This window comes from Equus caballus, chromosome 29 (genome assembly GCF_041296265.1).
Source record: "Equus caballus isolate H_3958 breed thoroughbred chromosome 29, TB-T2T, whole genome shotgun sequence".
Lineage (NCBI taxonomy): Eukaryota > Metazoa > Chordata > Mammalia > Perissodactyla > Equidae > Equus > Equus caballus.
The window spans coordinates 24,259,096-24,273,168 of NC_091712.1; the positions used below are offsets into that span (position 1 = coordinate 24,259,096).

The 14,073-nt window shown below is 42.5% G+C and overlaps 1 non-coding gene across 1 annotated transcript in view; it reads right to left on the minus strand.

Moving 5' to 3' along the window:
* OTUD1 (OTU deubiquitinase 1) overlaps positions 1-14,073 on the minus strand; it is a 102,133-nt gene that overhangs the window by 16,357 nt on the left and 71,703 nt on the right. Inside the window, exons 5-6 of the transcript XR_011433893.1 lie at positions 3,028-3,275; positions 2,375-2,767 (exon numbers count right to left, since the gene is read on the minus strand). This is a non-coding gene — a transcript (OTU deubiquitinase 1). The remainder of the gene's footprint in view (positions 1-2,374; positions 2,768-3,027; positions 3,276-14,073) is intronic.

A 14,073-nucleotide genomic window follows, 5' to 3' on the forward strand; every position in this document is an offset into this window, starting at 1 on the left:
GCAATGTGGAGGTTGAGGAGGGGCAAGCAAAGGAGACTGGGAAGGACCAGCCAGCAATGTTGAAAGAAAACCGGAGTCTGTGGTATTCTGGAGGCTGAGAGAAGAGTGTATTTCAAGACAGAGAAAGTGACCAACTTTGTCCAATGCTGCTGAGAAGTCAAGTCCAATAAGGACAGAGGACTGACCATCAAAGCTACAATGTGACAGCCTTTTTAGTGGATTGGTGAGGGGAAGAGGATGAAAATCTGATTGCAGTGTGGCGAAGGACAGGGAAAGGAGATAATGAGTAAAGACAACTCTTCTGAGTTTTGCTATCCAGAGACACAGAGAAATGTAGTTGCTGGAGGAGGATATGGGATCAAGAGAGGCATTTTAAGATGGAAGAAATGGCAGCATATCTGTTCGCTGATAGCATGATATAGTAGACAAGAATAATTTGATAACGTACAAGAGGGAGGAGACAAACACTGGAACAGTGTCCTTCAGTATGTAAAAAGGAGAAGGATCTACCACATAAGTGCGGGTTTGGGGTGTTGGCTTGAGATAGAAATAAAGACTGTTCTTCTGTAGGATCAAGAGGGAAGTCAGACTCTATGGGTACAGATGGAGATAGGAGGGAACATGTGGAAAGAGTCTTATGTTTGCTTCTATTTCCTCAGTAAAATACAAAGTCATCAGCTGAGAGTGAGAAGATGTTGGGTGTTTGAAGGGAAAGGAGAAAGTGGGAAAGTCAGGAAGAAAACAGGAAAGTCAGGAAGAAAACAGACTAGGTAACTATAGCTATGACCTATAGCCCTATGACCTCACTTTAGGTCAATGCTATTGTGTCCCCGCAAAATTCATATGTTGAAATCCTAGTGCCCAATGTGATGGTATTCAGAGACCTTTGGGAGATGCTTAGGTCACGAGGATGGACTCATCATGAATGGGATTAGTACTCTTAGAAAAGAGACCCCACCGATCTTCCTCTCCTCATCTACCATGGGAGCACACAGCCAGAAGGCTCCAGGAAGAGGCCCTTCACCAGAACTCGCCCATGCTGGTGCCTTGATCTTGGACTTTCCAGCTTCCAGAACTGGAGGAAATAAATTTCTATTGTTTCTGGGTATGTTTCACATTCCCGGTCTCTGGTATTTTGTTCTAGCAGCTGAAATGGACTAAGACAGTCCATGCATTTAACAAGCACGGTTTTCTCAAGCCCTGTCCAACTGCAATGGGTGAAGAGTTGAACTTTTTCCAGGTGAGGAGGACCAAGGGGAGCAATGCAATTGACAATGTGTACATGATGAACCAAGACATCTCAGCTGGGCAGAGAGGGACAGAGGAAAGGTCGTATTTGAGGTCCCAATGGAGTCAATTATTCGAGTTAGAATCCCTGAGGAAATGAGTTGGAAAGACACAAGATGATGGCTGGAGCATGGGGTGCTTATAACGGGAACTTGGATGGATTGTTATCATTGGTAACAAGGTCAAGACTATGAACGAGGATAATTTGATGAGATAGAGTGGAACCAAAGACTACTCTAGGAGGGGAAATAACAAATCAGGGGGCAGATGCATTAAGAGCAACCTCTATGTGGACATTTATATCACAAGAATGATGACAGGACTTGTGTTAGTAAGACTTACAGGGTGCCAGGAGCTAAAGTCTTCAAGGAATGAGTGGGAGTGACCCACTGGTCTGCAACACGGAGAGGTGGTGAACGGCACTCTCTTGATTGGAGATTTGGAGCTGGGAGTACTAGGGAGGCAGGAAGGAGCAAAGCCTGGAAGTGGCAATGTGGAGACAGGGAGGACACCTATCCCACCTCTGTGTCCAAGGGGTACAGGGTGTAGGTGAGAAAGCAGCATCCTTTGAAGGTCTGCTGAAGATGAAGTGGCCTCGGGGAAGAGCTAGGTTTCACTTAGAGCATGAAGAGGCAGGGAATTGTGAGAGAAGAATCTGCAGATATAGACAAGAGTGCTGGTGACTGCCTGTGAATTTCAAAGAGCACAGTAGGAGAGTCAGGGTTTGGGGAGGGCTGGGTGACCGGGACAGGAAAGAGAATGTGCAGAGCTGAATGGAGATGAGAATCCAGGGGATGGGGAAACCTGGGCGCCCTGAGTCCTGCACTTCTGAGGGTGCTTGCAGTAGACAGGTGTGGTAAATGCTGCAGTGCTCTGCCCAGATCCCCACGCCCCTTTCCAGGACTGAAGCACTCATGTCTCAGCTGTGGGATGGCAGTGCTGACAGCTCTTAGCCGAGTGCCCCTCCCTGAACTGCCCGTGGATGAAGAGAGCTCCCTCACTCAACATCACACCGCTTCCTGGGCTCACTCAGTCCCCTCAATGATGGGTCAATGGAGAGAGATAAATGCCTGGCCCCTTGGCCTACCTTGCTCACAGCCACTCTAAAAAATCATCAAAGTTTCGGAACTCTTCCTGGCATTACAGGATCTTTGCGGGCCTCTGCTGCCACTACTCTGCCCGGGCCCATTCTGCTGCCTTCCATTCCCCCGACAGCTGGCGATGCTGAGAGAACTCCCCAGTGAACCATCTGTGTTCAAATCTCCTGCTCAGGAAACTCAATCTGTGATGCAAGGGAAATGGTGAGATGGATCCTGAGATTCTCCAAGCAAAGAGCGAAGAGGAGGCTGTGAGGGCCAGCATGGGGGAGAGCGAGGTGGAGGGTCTTGCCAGGAATCCAGAGGATCTGAGCTTCCTTTGTCACCCTCGGAACACATAGCATTCTGAGGCCGTACTCATTGTAGGACTCATACTGTTTGACCTGCTTCAAAGGAAGAGAAGACAAAAATGATTAGCCTTTCTGCCCTAAGACCTTGTAGTTTTCATTTTTATTCTGAACTCTTAACAAAAGCCTAACAGCCACTGTAATAGACTGTATTATTTCCAGAGTTTTCTCTGGATCTTCCTCACCAGGCCTCTCCCTCCCAGAAGTCCCTAAGGAGGAATATATTTCCTTCCCCACGTGTGTGGCCTTGCGACTTTCTTAGCCAATGAAACATGAGTGAAACTGACATGTGCCACCTTCAAGAGCTATTGTGATTCTGCCTTCTCTCTTCTCCCTCTTTCCTAAATCAGCACTGTTCCATATGGGGTCTGCTCTTCCAGCCTGCAGCCTGGAGTGAAACATCAAAGCTGACCCTCAAAGGTCATGTCACGTGAGTGAGAAGTGCCCCTTTGTTGTAAGCCACTGCGGTTTTCAATCATTTCCTTCTGCAGCACAACTTAGCGGGTGGATTAATACAGACACCTAGAGCAGCGGTCAGCAAACCCTGTAAAGAGCCAGAAAGGAAATATTTTAGGCTTTGCAGGCCATGCAGTCTCTGTCATGACTACTTAACTCTGCCATTGTCGTGCAAAAGCACTCATAGGCTATAGGTAAACAAATGAGCGTGGCAATGCTCCAATAAAACTTTATTTACAAAAACAGGTTGCAGACCAGATTTGACCCTCAGGTGATGGTTAGCTGATCCCTGATATAGATTCTCCTGAGGAAGTTACTTAAGTAGTTTAGCAACTCGCTAAAAATTCTACAGGCAATTGCCTAAAATCACACGTTTGCTAATTTTACCCACCCAGTATTATTTCGGTAAGTTTTGTATTAAAGATGGTAGAGAATGTAAGTTGTTGTATTAGTTCCTAGAACCCATTCATTTAAGTAAGGCTTAAATGGATGAAAAGGCAAAGGATGGCAGATTTAATATTTCTTGGAAAAAGTCAACTAGAAATGATATCTCAGCTAGCACAAAGCCTTCCAAAGCAATTGGGGGAACATGGAGAAAGAATCAGAGAGGAGAGATGAAAGACTGAATTAGAAAGGGATAAAAAGAAGAGAAATGGCAACACGAAGAGAAGTAATACATCTGTGAGAGAAAATTGAGTGAAGCTGGAATCCTGGATTTGGCTTTTCTTCAGCACCGGGACCAGAAAGTATGCTCGTTCCTCTACTGCCACCTTCCGTTCTTTCAAGATCCTGGCTCTATTTTTGCAGGTGCACCAATGAGGTTCAATGATCCAGGATGCAACTCCTTTGAGTGTTTGTTCCATTTTTCATTTTAGCTCTGTCTTGCTGAAATCCACAAGGGTTCAAGAATGGCAGGAACTGAGCAAAAGGTTTTTGAAGGGGGGAAGAGGACGAGATGAAGGATTGAGGATAAATAGGGGCCAAGGTTAACGTTGGGACAAGGAGACCCAAGCAGAGGCAGGGGTTCAGGGACAGATGTGGTCTAGAGACAGCCTAATTCTCTTAGAGAGCTGAGTTTGCATGCAGCCAGGAAATTCCACAGAAGTGGCGAGGTAAAGTGACACGCTATTAACTATGACTGGGATCTGGAGGTGTGAAATGCAAAGAAAATTACGGAATGATGAACAGCTCTGGGTAGATCTAGGATAGAAAATCAGAGCCTGACCATCTCCCCTGCACTGTATCTATCACACCTGGCCGGGGAATCAGGGGTAATGAGATCACGGGGATAGAATCTTTGCACGAATTAGCCAAATCCATTCTATCACTGCATTTTGGTTACCTGTTTAAGAGTCTGTCTACTCTGTGAGCAACCTGAGGCAGAAATAAGTCTTTTTCATCAATATAAACCCAGAATTCATTATAGTAGCTGTACAAGAGTTAACAATGTAATTGTGTTGAATTAAATTGTTTCCTTTCAACGATAAAATGAGGAATTTTCAAAACTTCTTGTGAGAAATTGTCAATTCAGTGGAACAGAGATGAAGAAGCCCCTGTCCTCAGAACTTCTCAGAGTCCTCTCTCATCCATGCCTCCGTCCTAAAGCTCCCCTTCATTTCGGTCCATTGTTTGCATTCGTCTACTCCCCAGTGCAGAGTCCAAAGCAACTGGTCAGAGCGTTGCTCTACTCACTGCAGTTATAAAGTGCATTTAGTTTTATCCTGACCCTCAGGCTAGGATTCAGGCTGCAGCCACTCTCTCTCTTCCAGTTGACATCATGCCTGAGAAGACCCAGACTGTAATGGAAATGTCCATTGTCACCCTTTCGTGGCATCTCCTCCAGGCAGGTAGCCTGGTCCAGCAGTAGGTGATAGAGCAGGCACTCCCCCGATGTGCGTTATGACATGGAACGTCTAAGCTATTCAGAGGGTGAAACGCTTTTGCTTCTGAAAGTAACACCGCACATAATAGTAAAGGCTACGTTACCAAGGCAACAAAATAAAGCAAAACAAGAATAATCAAATGAGACAGTTCCTTTCAAGAAATAGCCATACCTGCCTTGTTCCTAACCAAAGGATACCTAAGTTTTGCTTTTCTCTTATGGTTGAGAAGAGTTCACTTGGCAAACACACATGCAATTCCCTTTTGTTTCAATTGAGATATAAGTGACATATAACGTTGTGCAAGTTTAAGCTGTACAAGGTGTTGGTTTGATGCACTTATATGTTGCAATATGATTACTGCCTTAGCATTAGCTAATGCCACAATTCTGTTTTTACTCAAGTCAGAGGTCACCTCCTCTGGGAATCCCTTCCTGACCTTCTCCCCCACACTCCCACGATTGGACCTGGACCCCTCCTCCACCCACATTACTCTTATCATATCCCTAACTCTTATCATATCATATTGAACTGACTTATTGACCTCTCTGCCTCCTGCACCTCCCTGTGAGTTCCTTTAGGGCAGGAATCAATTTTTAATTGCCTCTGTCACTTCAACCCAAGCACTTAGTAGACTCTCTTTAAGTGTTTTTAAATGAGTCATTCCTTCATTGATGACTTATGGAGTCAAAAAACTCACAAATTCAATTCTAAGAAACACGGCATCTTCTCAGCCCTGTTAGTCAACTCAACCACAGGAGAAGCAAAATATTTCTACAGACTTTTTTCCATCACCCTCAGCTGTTGGAATCCCGTGGACATCTCAGGCACTGGTGAGAGAAAGGTCAGAGATGCCACAGCAATGCACGAATGGATGTTTGCCCTCTGTCTTCATACTCGAGGGTGTCCTTTGTGGTTTCTGAGTTACCTCACAATATTTTGGGGCCATGGGAAGAGAGATGTGCTCCAGCTTGCTTCAAGGTCATAGTGACCTTTAAACAGACTTCCTGGGGTCTCTTTTGGCTCAAGGAATAGTTTTTGTTACTTGGTGCTTATACCTAGAGTTCCCTCAGCCCTTTAAGGGTATAGAAACTTTCTAGTATGGCCATAATATTTGAATTATTTTTTAAGTTCTGATTTTTTTTTTTCTCAAAAGAACACCTGGCTTCAAAATCCATTGCAGTGACCTTTCAGGAGAGATGAGCCTGGATGAAGGGCATTACCCACCATGTTCTTTAACTCTCTGCCAAATCAACAGATGTAAACGGGTGTCCTTATGCATTCTCTTGCCAAGTAAACCAAGTTCGCTGAACTGGAAAAGTTTCTTTTCTAGATAAGTACAAATAGGATGATACTATTTCTAAGGGAGCAAAATGGACAGACACATATGTATAATTGTAGATACTTGGGTCATAATTACTTGTAAAACAAGATCAGAGCAGATTCAGACTGTGAGCCCTTTGAGTTGCATAAACTGCATGGCCAGTTAATAAAGAACAATGGGTTAATTGCTTCTTTTTTCTTTTTTCTTTTTCTTTTTTTTTTTTTGAGGAAGATTAGCCCTGGGCTAACATCCGTGCCCATCTTCCTCTACTTTACACGTGAGACACCACCACAGCATGGCTTGACAGCTGCTGCATAGGTCCACACCCAGGATCCCAACCAGCGAACTCTGAGTCACCAAAGCAAAATGTGCGAACTTAACCCTTATGCCACAGGGCCAACCCCAGTTAATTGCTTTTAATGGGCAGCAGTTCATGACAACATTGTCAAAATTCCAGCACCATTTAATCTCCTTGTTTTGTTTTAAGGACACATTTTTTACATGAAAGATCTGCACAGCATTGATTGTCATTTTCCCAATTTAAACATGGGTTTGTTTCTCTTTTGACCAAGAGAGAAATAGGTCAGGAGTCAATACGCTGAAATCTGAAGTGCATCCCATGCTTTCATGCAGATACTAGACACTTAGTACCATCCTGTTGAAAGAATAGAAACATTTTCAGTCAAGAGCAAGTTGTTTTCCTGTAAATACAGCTTACTGAAGGCAAAAAGCACAAAACCAATTTCTAAGGTAAACACCTTTATATTATTCTCTATGATTGTTTGGCTCTATTACTATTTGAATCCTTTTCTTTCTAACCCAGGACTCCTATCTGAATAGCCTAAGCTTTAAGAGTTAAGCAAACAGACTTTCGTTGCTGGCAGTTTGAGAGTTGGGAAACCTGAAAATGTTCCTGCTATAAAACTAAAGGTAATAAGGCAAGAGAAATCTACAGTGGCCAAAAACGACTGAGAAACTTAAACTAGAAAGGTACAAATTAGCGAATAATGCTAGACAACTCTACAGGGTTTTGCACGTCTTTGCAACCAACAGGTTGGGTTCTTAATCACCATGTGAGTCATGGATAAAGCCTGAAGCTTTTTTGAGGAAAGGGAGATAGAACTGAGGCTCCCAAATCAAGAGAGCTTCCAGAAGTTTTACCTCTCTGCAAAAGGTGTACTAAGAAAAAAAAAAAATGCCATCCAAAAAAAGAAGACAGTTTATCTTGGCCTAGGCTTGGAGTGGAAAAATTAATTCTCTCTCCAAAAAATGTATGATCATGAGCCTATTCCATTGGCTGGAGATGTCTGAGCCAAAAAGATAACCAAAAAAAAGTCCTGCCAAGCTGCAGATATCCTTGGCAGTAGAAGATTAAAAATTGCTCTGGAGGTTGTACAAGATTCCCACCGATAAGTCGCACTTAAGGTGAGTTCACAGTTCAAAATTTACAAATAAACAGGAAAATTAGACTGAAAAATCAACCTACTCAACACACGGTGGAAGAACTTCAGATCATAAAATTATCAGAGATAAAAAATCAGTATGCTGTGGGGCTGGCCCGGTGGCACAGTGGTTAAGTTCACACATTCTGCTTTGGCAACCCAGGGTTCGCCAGTTCAGATCCCAGGTGTGGACATGGTACAGCTTGGCAAGCCATGCTATGGCAGGTGTCCCACATATAAAAACTAGTGGAAGATGGGCACGGATGTTAGCTCGGGGCCAGTCTTCCTCAGCAAAAAGAGGAGGATTGGTGGCAGATGTTAGCTCAGGGCTAATCTTCCTCAAAAAAAAAAAAAATCAGTATGCCAAAACAAAGACAAAAGAAAAATTGAACACATGAAAAAATGACACTATAAAAAAGATGATAGATTTGAAAAAGAATAAAATACAAGTTATATAAATGAAAATTATAGTCATTGAAATTAAAACTTAATGGAAATGTTAACCAGCATATTAGACACAGCTGAAGGAAAGATTAGTAAGAGAGAGCTTAAATCTGAGGAAATTGCACAGAAGGCAAGACAGAGAATCAAGGATGTGAAAATTATGAAAAACAAGTCAAGAAACATGGAAGATAGAATTAGAAGGTCCAATATAGTTCTCTTTTTTTTTTAGTTTATTTTTCCTTTTTCTCCCCAAAGGCCCCACTACATAGTTGTGTATTTTTTTTGGTTGTGGGTCCTTCTAGTGGTGTCATGTGGGATGCCGCCTCGGAGCAGGAGCAGTCCCATGTCCATGCCCAGGATTTGAACCAGTGAAACCCTGGGCTGCCAAAGCAGAGCGCATGAACTTAATCTCTCAGCTATGGGGCCGGCCCCCAATATAGTTCTAATAAGAGTTCCAGAACAAGAAAATAAAGAAAATGCAGGAAAGAAAATATTTAAAGAGATAATGTCTTAAGTTTTCCCAGAATTGATAATAACCTGATTCCTTAGTTTCAGGAAGCAAAACCAACCCAAACTGAATTAATAAAAATTCACCCATTCCCAGCTAAAAAGATTCCATTCAATAAGTTATACTAGCATAATTAGTTATTTGCATGGAAAAGCAAAATAAAATTAGATTCCTATCTCACATGATTTATAAAATTCAATTGCAGATAAATTAAAAGCTAAATGAGAGGAAAAAAAACTTTAAAATGTTTAGGAAAACAATTTGGAGAAATAGCTTTATGATCCCAGGCTATGAAAAACGTTATTAAACAGAAAACTTTAAAAATAATTAACGAATTATTTGTTAATTAAGAGAGAACATCTGAAAATCAAAAACCACAGGCTGGGAGATTATTAGTGACCAAATATTATAAAGAAATCCTATAGACCCCTAAGAAAAGGAAAACCTTAAAAAATGAGCGAAAATTGATAACAGCATAATTTTCAGAACAGGAAATCTGAATGGCTAAAAAGATATAAAAAGTTGCTTGACTTCAGTAGCAATCAGAGAAATGCGTATTCAAACAATAAGGTATACTATTTCACATTCACTGAATTGGTAAAAATGAAAAATTCTGATACTAAGGGCTAGTGAGAATGTGGAGCGATAGGGACACTGTTCAGGAAAGCTGTAAATTGGCACAGACCACTTTACAGAGCAATTTGCCAACAGCCAGTCTTGGTAAAGATGTGGGTGCCCTCCGACCCAGCAATCCCACTCCTCCATACACATGCCTCAAGAGATTCTTGCAGAAGCGATACGGAGAAATGTTAAAGAATGCTTAACACAATAGTTTTTGAAACTGAGAAAGATTTGAAACAACTGATCGATAAGAGCAGCTGAAAACAATTTTTGGTCTATTCACTTCAAATACCAAACCTCAGTGAGAGTGAGCAAGATAAAGCTACGTCTGTCAACGTGGTTAAATGTCAAAAATATCTTGCTAAACAAACAAAAAAAGTTTTTAAAGAAGGATACATACAGTATGATACAATCTATATAAAAATTAAAGATAGCCAGAAATAGAATTTTTAAAACTGGGGAGGGGAGAGGGTGATAAATTTTCATGGAGACTTCAATTGGGTTTGTGATCTTTTTAGACCGGGTGGCCAGTACACTGAGTGTTCATTATACTGTCATCTATACTATTTATAGATCTACAATATATCATAATTTAAAAAAATAACTAAAAAGAGATGCAAACACCCATACTCTTCAAGTTGAAGCCTTGGAACAATTTCTGAGTCGTGCTGAGGAATGGGCTGATATGTACTCCTGGGCCCTGCAAAGCTCTCAGGAAAAGAGAAGGCGGCACATACGCAATGGTTCAGCTTATTAGGAAATGAACTCTTGCTAACTTTAAATCATTTTGCATGTTTTATGAAATAGTTTAGATTTTGGAATCCCCAGTAATACTCCCTGACAGCGTTCAAGCCTAATAAACTGGGGGGAGATATTAATTGCTTTAAGAAAATGTCTTGTTTTGTGCATTTGGATATGACTTAAGTTCTCTGGGTCCCCAAACCAGAATGATAAAATGGAAAGGGGACATGTTAAACTAATTTACTCAAGAGTACCTATGAGCTTCTCTCACAGAAAAGGGGACCACATTTTCACTGAAAATATGTATTGAACACGCTTGCAATTTATTTCTGTATATAGATATCTCCTCTCTTCATCTCAAAAAGCGTTTGAAGCAGCTGAACCTCTGTTCTGAGCATGATGAAGGCAGGCACTTTGGGTAAGACAAACTGTATTAGACAATGCCTACCCACAAGAAGTTTACAAAATAATTTACGAAACCTTGGATCCAAACCTGACAAGTTCATGCTCGTCATCTGTAGAATATCCACACACTTAAACAGCTGACTGCTAGAAATATGCAGGGAGCAAATCCCATCAGGGTCAGACATAACATCCACGAGCTCATTTATACTCGCCCTAGAGTTTGCCAGTCACTGATGGAGTCAGCATTAACCTCTCTTGTTGGTCACTTTGTGATCCCTAAAATACATGAGAAATCCAATTTTGCAATTTCACAGCAAGCTCATAGTCCCATGATAGTAATTTTCTTTCCCACCCTCTCTCCACGGTTGCTAGCTGCCTGGAAAAATGTTATCACAATCATGTCTGGAAAATGACCCTATTCAAAGTATTATCGACCAGTTATTACATCAGCAATTGCCAGCAACAGTAGAATCCTAGATGATACTTATTTAGAACAGACTCACCCTGGTCAGTCCAATCCTGTCCTGGCTGGAATTAGAATCTTTCACTTCCATGGGGGTTTTGTGACCCCAGGACTTTTTATGACAAACTGGCTAGACTTTTGGCAGCCTCCAGGAAGTAAATAATAGCAAAGCCTGCTTCAAGTGAAGTGAGGGTTGGGAGAGGTCAGACCAGAGGGAATGGCGCCCAAGGGAGCCACTGTAATAGCAGCTTCCGGGTCACCAGATCCAATCTCTTTGAGATTGTTATTGAGTAGAAGGGGCTTCTGTCAAATTGTTTTTACAATCAGTATGTAAGAAACATGTTAGCAACCCTAGAGTTCATCAACTTCTCATGACTGGGGTCAAATCAATCAAATATGACATCACAGCTTGAAGGGGTTAGAGGCTCACCCAACGCCCCCATTTTACATAGGGAGGGACTGGAGTCCCAGGGAGGCCAGTGACTTGCCCAGTGATAGTAAAATAGTAAAGCAATCAGGAAAGGCTGCTGACAACAATAATGATGGTTCTTCTTGGCTCTTCATTCCCCCAAACATGGTGCCACATGGCTACTGGAAGAGTCTCACCTGCAGGCTGCAATCGCCAAATGACAGATGCCTGAACAGGAAGCGGGGACTGTGGCAACATTTCTAAATATATATCTGGAGGATGCTTTAAGATTCTTTCATTAGACAGTTCCATCAAGAAAAGCATCTGTCCATACATGCTTAAGGAAGTAGACAACGTGCTTTTCCCCCAGACAGAGATAAGAGTTGAAGGCATGGAAAAGATGGGAAGCCCCTTTTATTTCTAGGTGGACCCCGAGTCTTGAGGGGGAGAAAGTGGCTTCCTTCCAAGGCCACCCAAGCTGGAGCTTGTGCTCAGAGATGACAGCAGTCGGAAAGCAAATGCACAGCTCCTGGGAAGGGAATTCAAAAGCCTGTCCCTGGGGCCGGCCAGGTGGCGCAGCAGTTAAGTGTGCACTTTCTGCTTCGGCGGGCGGGCTTCGCCAGTTTGGATTCCCGGGTGTGGACATGGCACCGCTTGGCAAGCCATGCTGTGGGAGGCATCCCACATATAAAAGTAGAGGAAGATGGGCACGGATGTTAGCTCAGGGCCAGCCTTCCTCAGCAAAAAGAGGAGGATTGGCAGCAGATGTTAGCTCAGGGGTAATCTTCCTCAAAAAAAAAAAGCTTGCCCCTGCTTACACTGGCCACCCACTGGGAGACAGTGACCCCACAAAAAGTGCCCCCTGAGCAGAGAAGACCGATGGCAATCAGGATGGGCCCCTCCTGGGCAGTGTCTTCTGCACTGATGCTATCCATCTGCCTCTTCTTTGCCAAACGCTCCTGGCTGAGTCACCTCTATGTGTCTTCCTTTTTTTTCACTCTTTGACAGCTTCGGGGAAGATGGCTTATTCCCTTTTCCCTTCCAGGTAATAGACGTATTACTTTAATTGGAGGCTTACTCTATGGAAGGTATAGTGCTAAGGGCTGTACACACATTAATATTTAATCCTCATAACAACTCTATAAGGTGGGTACTACCATTATCCCCATTTTACAGAAGAGCAAACTGAGACACAGAAAGCTAATGGATATATATATATATATACGGCCAGCCCTAGTGGTGTAGTAGTTAAGATTCAGCACTTTCATTGCTGTGTCCTGGTCAGAGAACCACACCATCCGTCTGTCGGTTGTCATACTGTGGCGGCCGCGTGTCACTGTGATGCTGAAAGCTCTGCCACTGGCATTTCAAATACCAGCAGGGTCACCCAGGGTGGGCAGGTTTCATCCGAGCTTCCAAGCTAAGAAAGACCATCCACTTTCTAGAAAATTGACCATGGAAACCCTACGAATAACAGCAGGGCATTATCTGACACAGCACCAAAGGTAAGAGGATGGCGCAAAAGACCTGGCAGGGTTCCACTCTGCTGTCCACAGGGGTGGGAGTTGGAATTGACTAGATGGCACTAACAACAAATTTAGTAGTAAGTACAGGTGGTCCAGGGGATAATTCACCTGTTTGGTGTGTAACCCAAAGCAATGTTCTAATATTTGTGATTTCTTTCAAGCGACTTAGAAAGATATGTATATATATATATATGTATATATGTTGGAAGCTGCTGATGGTTCCCTAGTCTTGTGGGGTAGCTGTTCAATTTCACCTACACACAGGCTGACTTTTGGGGGAGTCTGAGAGTGTGTCTACTCTTAAGTCCTCATATTACTGAAGAACCAGAAGAACACGACTTCACAGCCTTCTTACTTACCCTCAGGGAGAATGCCTAGCAGTTTTGAAAACTTAGCTAGAATATGCTTCAGACAAAGAAAAACCCATAAATCATTTCCAAAACGTAGTTCAGTTCAAAGAAATCATATGATGTCAGCAATATCATTTTCTTTTAGATACTAATTACAGTCTTGGTAATGCATTGGTTATTTTGTATTCTACCTGGTTCTAAAAAGAAATTGAGCCACACCGGCTTCTTGTTTAGTATGCTGTTCATTGTCTTGGCTCTACCTGTTAAATATTTGGGCGTTTGGTAATAAATCAGCTAAGAATCACTTTAGCCACGCCACAAAAAAAAATCTATAGTCATTTGTGAGTTATCTCCATTGTAACCTCAAAAGATTTTACACTATCTTTTATATGAATGGACTAATCTATATGAATCAATAATTGGATATTTCATTTATTTTGGACAGCTCTCTAAATACTTCAAAGACTTACATATGATAGAGTTGATTTCCTTAGTGTTAAGAACTTTAGCTCATCAGCTTTAAAGCTCAAACTAAAACTGAAAGCCAGTCAAGGAATGCCTTTAACACCACCTTCACCACCCCACGTATCACATGCACACAAGCAAGAAAGCAGCCCAGTCCAGCTTGATGAACGACAGAAAAACCAGTTCTTATGTAAGAGGCAATGCACGCCTCACCCAGTTACACAATTAAGCATATTTGGCAGGAGAACCCTGACAAGACTGGAATACCCTGCTTGTTTGTAAGGGTTCCTGTAGAAGTAGGGATGGGA